The sequence below is a fragment of the Cetorhinus maximus genome, chromosome 5, assembly GCF_964194155.1.
Source record: "Cetorhinus maximus chromosome 5, sCetMax3.hap1.1, whole genome shotgun sequence".
In the NCBI taxonomy this organism is placed as follows: domain Eukaryota; kingdom Metazoa; phylum Chordata; class Chondrichthyes; order Lamniformes; family Cetorhinidae; genus Cetorhinus; species Cetorhinus maximus.
In genome coordinates this window covers 112,831,027-112,839,390 of record NC_135883.1, presented here as the reverse complement: position 1 = coordinate 112,839,390, position 8,364 = coordinate 112,831,027, and positions in this window count along the sequence as shown.

Here is an 8,364-nt window from a genome sequence, read left to right as displayed (position 1 = left end):
TTGGGTAGAGATGAGAAATGGTAAAGGCAAGCAAGGAGTTGTGCACAGACCCTCTAATAGTAACCATGTGGTATAATGAATGGAGCATTAGGAAGAAATAATTGGAGCTTGTCAGAAAGACATGGTGATAATCATGGGAAATTTTAATCTACATATATACGGGAAAAGTCATTTGGGCAAAGGTAGCCTAGATGAGGAGTTCATAGAATGTTTCTGGGATAGTTTATGAAAACACCATGTTCTGGAGCCAGGAAGAACAGGCTGTACTAATCTTGCTAGTGTACAATGAGATGGGATTAATTAATGATCTCATAGAGAAGACATCCCTAAGTAGCAGCGACCATAATATGCTTGAATATTACATTCAGTTTGAGTGAGAGAGGAATGGGTCTGAGACCATGCTTTTAAACTTAAATTAGGGCAATTATGAGTGCATGAAAGCAGAGCTGGCAAGAGAGAATTGGCAAATTACATTAAGGGGTAAGTCAATAGAGATGCAGTGGCAAACATTTAAGAGGATATTTAAGAATACACTGAATAAATGCATTCCAACGAGTAAGAAAAAGTCCAGGGCCGGGCGCACCATCCATGGTTAACTAGAACGGTTAAAGATAGTATCAAACTTACAGAAAAAGTATATAATCATGCAAAGATAGATGGAAGACCAGAAGATTGGACTGAACATAAGGGACAGCAAAGGATGATTCAAAGATTAATAAGGAGGGAAAAAATAGAGAACAAGAAAGCTAGCCAGAAATATAAAAACAGATAGTAAGAGTTTCTATAAATATTTTAAAAAGAAACAAATTATCAAAGTGAGCATTGGTCCTATGGAAAGTGAGTCTGGAGAATTGATAATGGATAACAAAGAAATGGCCAATAAATTGAACAGGTATGTTGCATCAATCGTCACTATAGAGGATAGGAGTAACATCCCAGAAGCATCTACATATCAGGAAAAGGAAGAGAGGGAGGAACTCAGGAAAATTACAATCACCAGAGAAGTGGCACTGAATAAATTGTTGGAGCTGCAGGCTGACAAGTGCTCGGGTCCTGAGGGACTTCATCCTAGGTTCCTAAAAGAAATGGCTAGTGAGATAGTTGATGCATTGGTTTTAATTTTCCAAAACCCCCTAGATTCGGGGAAGGTCCTATTAGATTGGAAGATAGCAAATGTAACTCCATTATTCAAAAAGGAAGGGGGACAGAAAGTGCGAAACTACAGGCCAATCAGCTTAACATCTGTCATAGGGAAAATGTTAGAAGCTATTATTAAAGAAGCTATAGCAGGGCACTTGGATAAGTTCAAGGTAATCAGGCAGAGTCACCATGGTTTTGTGAAAGGGCAGTCATGTTTAACTAACTTATTGGAGTACTTTGATGAAGTAACATGAGCTGTGGATAAAAGGGAACTGGTAGATGTATTGTACTTAGATTTCCAGAAGGCATTTGATAAAGTGCCACTTCAAAGGTTTGTGTGGAAAATAAAAGCTCGTGGTATAGGAGGTAACATATTGGCACGGATAGAAGATTTGCTGGCTAACAGGGAGCAGAGATTAGGTATAAATGGGTCTTTTTCAGGTTGCCAAGATGTAACAAGTAGCATGCCACAGGGATCAGTGCTGGGGCCTCAACTCTTTATAATTTATATTATTGACTTGGATGAAGGGATGGATGGGATTGCTGCCAAATTTGCTGATGGCACAGAGATAGGTAGGAAATAATTTGTGAAAAGGATATAAGGAGGCTACAAAAAGATATAGATAGGTTAAGTGAGTGGGCAAAGATCTGGTAAATGGAGTATAATGTGGGAAAATGTGAAATTGTCCATTTTGGCAGGAAGAATAAAAGAGACGCATATTACCTAAATGGTGAGAGATTGCAGAGCTCTGAGATGCAGGAGGATCTGCGTGTCTTAGTGAATGAATCATAAAAGGTTATTATGCAGGTACAGCAAGTAATTAGGAAAGCTAATAGAATGTTATCATTTATTATGAGGGGAATTGAATACAAAAGTAGGGAGCTTATGCTTCAATTATACAGAGCATAGTGAGACCGCATCTGGCATACTGTGTACAACATTGATCACATTATTTAAGGAAGGATGTAAATGCATTGGAAGCAGTTCAGTGAAGGTTTACCAGACTAATACCTGGAATGTCTTATGAGGAAACGTTGGACAGGCTAGGCTTGTATCTGCTGGAGTTTAGAAGAGTAAGATTGAAACATATAAGATCCTGAGGGGACTTGACAGGGTGGATGTGGAGAGGATGTTTCATCTTGGGGGAGAATCTAGAACTAGAGGCCATCGTTTAAAAATAAGGGGTTGCCCATTTAAAATGGAAATGAGGTGAATTTTTTTCACTCAGAGGATCGTGAGTCTTTGAAACTCTCTTTCCGAAAAGGTGGTGGAAGCGGAGTCTTTGAATATTTTTAATGCAGAGGTGAATAGTTTCTTGGTAAGCAAGGGGGTATAGGTTATCGGGAGTAGGAGGGATGCAGATTTGAGGTTACTATCATATCAGCCATGATCTTATTAAAGGTGGAGCAGGCTCGAGGGTCCAAATGGTCTACTCCTGCTCCTTGTTCATATGTTCATAAAAAGGGGATGTGTCATGTCTTCCCCACTTTGAGGAGTTTCCTGAGTGATGCTTTGCTGCACATTTCTGGGAAAGCCCAGATTGGAAGGTCCCTGTAGAAATGTGCAGCAGCCAGAGGAATGTTCGATCGCCATGGCAATCCAACAATCATTGCCGCTGCTCAGAAGATCTGGGCCAACTTGGCCTATAGTTTAATAATGCTCTTGTAAATTTTGTAATTTATGTACTTAATATTTAAAACATCTTACTCTCAGTTCTTCCATATTTTTACTTTAGTGGAAATTGAAGATGGTGATTGAAAAAACTTCAAAAAATTACTTGGAACAATTCACTGGTTTTCCTCTTCTTTTAAAGGCAGCTTTTGCTGACTCTCTCTGGTTAATGCTTATTGAGAGTTCATTCGGGCCTGAACTTCCGCGGAGTGGCAATCAGAATCGGCTTGACGCTCCAATCCTAATATCTTATTTTTACATTTTTTCAATCCTGTCTCGCCCGATCATCCGACTCAGAACTGTGCAGAGCAGAGCGCTCCTGAAGCCTTCACTCAAGTGTTGCTGCATCAAAGGGGAGAAGGCCGTGCCCCTTTTTTATTGAGCTAGCTGCCGTAAAGCAGTTAAATTTAAAGCGTTAAAGGACTTTGACAAGCCAGGGAGAAGGTAAGTGGATAGGGTCCTGGGGGAGGGGGGTGGGGTCGGGCCTTGGCGGGGATGGGATGGTCAGGTCAGGCCTTGGCGGGGGACGTTGTTGGGTCCGGTTGGGCCTTGGCAGATGGGTGCGGGGGTTGGAGTCGGGAGTCAGGCCTTGGGGGGGGGGGCTTGGGGGTGTAGCTGGGTATTGGACCTTGGGTACATGGAGATGAGACTTGACAGCCGGGACTTGGGCCTTGAGGGGGAGCTGGGGGTCAGAGTTGGGAGTTGGGCATTGGGGTGGGGATGAGAGTTGGGTGTCGGGAAGGGGGGTGGGGGTGAAAGTCAGGAGTTGGTTCTGGCGGGGTGGGGGAGGGTTGGGCATTGGATGGGGGTGGGAGAGTCCCCATGGGGACAAGTCCCCCATCCCCCCATGGGGGCGTGTCCTCATTGGGCAGGCACGTCCCCTTGGTGGAGGGGAGTCCCCATAAGTGGGGGAAGAGTCCAGTGGGGGTGGGTAGTCAGGGAGTTCTGTGGCGGGGAATCCCGTGGGGGTGGGGATTCCTAGTGGGGGTGTAGTCAGGGAATGGATGGAGTCCCATGTGGGTTCAGGGGTGTTGGGGGAGTCCCATGGGAGTTCAGTGTGGGCCTGCACAGAAGTTAGGGGGAGGATTTTTCCCTCGTTGGGTCAGCTCGGCAGGGGCAGTCGGGAAGCCGACCGCCGTCCGCGGTTGTGGCTGGACCGCGATTTCATGCTGCTGGGCCAAATAGGGCCCACCTAGCGTGAGTGGCGCATGGCAGCGCTCAGCGCTGCCTGTGTCAAGGGGGGGAAGGGTAAGAGCGCAAGTTTGCGCATGCACGCGGGTGTGTGCTGGAAAAGCTCCATGAGGCACAAAGCTGTCTCAGGGAGTTGAAGAGTTTAGGACATTAAAAATAAAGATTTTAAAAATGTTATAAAACATGTCCTCACATGAGCAGGGACATGTTATAAATGAAATGTTAAAATTTGAATTTTATTTTTATTTGCTGTTGGAAACCTCATCCCGTTCGTGGATGAGGCTTCCTAAAAGATGCAAATGTCGCTTGGCCTTTTTGCCTGTCCACAAACCATTAGGTTGTACGGGCAGCAAAAAATTTATTTCAATTATAACTTTATTGGCCTTAATGGGCCTTTCAATTGTTGGCGGGCACGCTGGAGTTGGCAGCGCGCCCGGCAACCGAAATATTGCGCGAATGTGCGATGACGATGGTCGGGTCAGGCGTGCACCCTCCCGATGAGCTAAAAATTCTGGCCTAGAAGAGGTTTTAATTCTTCTAACCTTTTCCTGGGTAACTATTGATATAACACAACTTGTGATTTAAATAGCAATTTTGGATGGTTCCCACTGCAGTGAATTGCCCATCGGAAGTTTGCACTTCCCAGGCACACACTATGCAAACCTCACCCGGGAACATTGGGGGTGGGGTGGGGGCACGGGTTTTGGGGGGTGGTGGGTGTGGTGGTGGTTCCCCAGTGCATCTTTGGGTAAGCCCCAGTTACACTGCCCTGGAGAACAGAAGTTATGGCCTGAATCATTGTAAATCATTTGGATTGCTCCAGCAGGCAGCCAGTCAGAAGATGATGGATTGAGTAGTCACCTTCTGCCCATGGTTCTCAATTTTAATTGGTACATTTTGTGGATGGGAAATTTCAAGCGATCAAACACAATGTGGCACAGAAGCTTGCAAGAGTTACACATTACGATGCCTCAATGTGTGCCTGAGGTGTGTTGCCCGATGGGCCACCTGATGAATGAAATGTAGTAATCGCAGCACTTCCATGGCCTGAGTCTTCTGGTCGGCATGTGGGGGCGGGCCCAGCTCGCCAATGCGTAAAATGACCTGCGGTGACATCGAGCGTGCATCCCGACGTCACCGCGCGTAATTCAGATCTTCAGTTTGGCGAGCGCACACCGGAATCGGCTGCGCGCCCACCGAACTGTCAAAGGCCTGTTAAGGCTGTTAATAACTTAATTGAGCTGGTTGTCTGGGCTGCCCGTCCAACCTTAAGGCTGGCGGGCAGGTGAAGAGCCCAGGCAGCCTTCGCATTTATCATGAAACCTCATCCACAGGCGGGATGAGGTTTCATGAAGTGTTTTTAAATTGAATAAAATTTTTTATTAAACTTCATTGGCATGTCCCAGCTCATGTGACACTGTCACATGAGGGGACATGTCTGAATATTTTTTTTTCTTTATTTAAATTTTTCATAATCAAACCAATCTCCCTGAGGCAGCTCTGTGCCTCAGGGAGATTTCTGTGCTCTTTCGTGTGCATATGCAAAAGAGCGCAGACCCAGACTCTCCCTCATGCCCCTGCCCACACAGGGACTGCTCAGCACTTCCAATTGTGCATCACGCTGGATGGGCCTTAATTGGCCCGCTCACATAAAATGGTGTTGCGCAGCCAAGCGCGGAAGGCTATTGTCTGTATGCCTGCCCACGCCCACGCCCATGCCCACGCCCACTCCCTCTCAGCCCGCCCAACGGGGAGAAAATTCTCCCCCATATGTACTATAGATTTCCCATTGCATTTTTACACTGAACTGAAGTATGTACATTATTGTCACTGAAGCATATCAGGTACCCATGATGTATAATATAATCAATCTCACCTTGTTTAGCACACAAATTTCTCTGTCTCTGCTTCTTTCCTACTTAATAATTATTTCTGTACTGAGCTCTGTGTCTGCTGAATGTGCTTTCAGCTGTCTAGTCTCAAACTCAAGAACTTCCTCATTAAACCTTCCATCTCTTCAAATCCCTCTGCTTCCTTAAGAGTCCCCTAAACCTATCTTTTTCACTCAAATTTTAGTCACCCCTCTTAATGGGATAGAAATGATTCCAGGCTCATTGTGGAGCCTAGACATGACATTGTGGAGCAAGTGAATGCCTGAACCTAAACAGCTCAAACAACGATAGAAATTGATCCTTTGCATATAAGTCCTTGTAGGGGGATTGAAGCAGACTTCAAGGGGAACCAATTGGAGAGCTTGTGGAGTTTGAGGAGCAATCATGCTTCTCCTGGCTCTACTTACGAGTCCAACTGCCTTTGGTTGGTGTCTACAAGAGCTACTGAAGCATCTACATGTTCACTCCACTCTTCAGGAACCAATTTTGCAAACAGGTCCTTCAGAAGGAATTGACCACTCGTTAATATAAACAAGGGGCCTAGTGCCTATGTTAGGCATCTGCCCTGGATACATCAGAAATCCGACTCATAAATTTAACATTGGAACCAATGCCTGTGCAAATAGGGTATAGGCTGTCCTACTGCTAATTTGGTATGTTATGCATATGTTTTACACCTGATAAACATCTGAAATGTATTTCTCCTCTAATGTTCCCTTCATTGACTTGTCTCAATGTTAGTCTTGTTATGCTTCTGTGAAGGGCCTTTGGACATTTTTCCTTGATAACACCACTATACAAATGCAAGTTTTTATTACTGTTGTTGAAAAGTTACCAAATGAACTCGGTATATTAACTCAATGATGTTTCACTGCATTTTTTGGACAACATTTAGAACTTTTGATTTTTATTTGTGACCAAGTGCACACATATATTAGATTACAAATACAACAGTTCATGTACAATACATATTATAGAATGCAACAGTAGAAAAGAAAACAGCCAGCGCTGTGCAAGCTGCTACATTTCTTCAATTTACAATAAGAAAACCAAGCTTTCAGTCTGCCAAAAACCCTGAATACCACTGTGCATTCACCAAATCTCATAGGAAACTCATCAGATCACAAGCAATTTTTAACCCTTTCTGTTCTGGATATTTATTAACCTATTAAAGAATGCAGTATCATCTTGTACCACGTAAAAAGTTACAAGTTTAATTTTTTATATCAGATATTGGGAATATGTTCTCTTAGTTCTGAAATCTTTTATTTACAGTTTTCCTTATATCATCTCCATTTTTCCATGGTTCCATTGGCCTGTGTCTTCATGTGGCGGGGAGGGAGGCAGTCTAGGCTATGGCGGTTTTCATGACATCACCAACCCAGTTATATGATTAGTGAAAAGAAGGCCAACTTAGTGGAAGGGTGAAATGAGGAGCGTCAATTCTCTGCCTTTGTCGGGCAAAGACAAAGGCGTTTCACCTAACGGCTGGAGGATTGGAGTGTCAGATTACTCTGGCATGTAAATCTACAGTCTTTCCATCCTCTGACTATCCTACCTGGGGCAACTCTTTAATGCTCTTTGGCATGAATGCTTCATGTTTTGGTAATATAATGTAAAGGTAAAGATATGCAAGAATAAATGGTGGCTAGGAGAAAGGATATAGAAATACAACACAGTAGGTGCCTTTGGGCATTATCAAGTTTATAAGCTTGGATGATGATAGGGCTAATCATTCCAAGTTAGCAAGTTAAATCAATTTTGCATGTTACACTTTTGCTAGGTGACATTGTTTAATGATCCATTGGATATATGAGTGAATAATTGGTACAAGACATTGGTGATGCTCACAACTCACTTCCAGGTGACAAGATATTTCATGGAAACAATCTCATTAGGCAGAAGTTACAAAGTCATATAAGTGGGGGAAAATAGTTGTTATTCAGAATTGTTTCTTAAATGTCCCTCAGTCCACAGAGGTCCATGTGAAAAAGCCCCATTTTTCTATTTATTGTTATCCCCATTTTTCTAAGTCTGGGTAGGAATAGGCCATTCAGTCCCTCATGCTTTTGAAATAAAACAAAATGAAGTAAAAGTAAAATAAAATAATATTGATGAGTAGCCTAAAAAGATTTAAAAGTATCATATAGTCCTTCTGTTAAAGTTTAGTGCTGACACGGCATGCAACAGAATGGTGTTTTAGCCCAGCATAAATAACGTGGCACATTATTATGAAAATTTTAAAGTGGTGGGATCTCTTTCATTGTATATGTGCAGTCATGCATTAATGGAGTATGTTTTCATGGTGAGAAGCAAGTGATTGCTGATATTTTAACGATACTGATGTAGGTCTACTTCCTATTCGCTGCAGTCGGACCCAAAGGCCAGCTCCTCACTCCTTCACCCTCCATCACCTTCCAGTTACTGGCTCTCACCTCCAGGGAAGCTTTTACCAGAAAGGCGTGAACA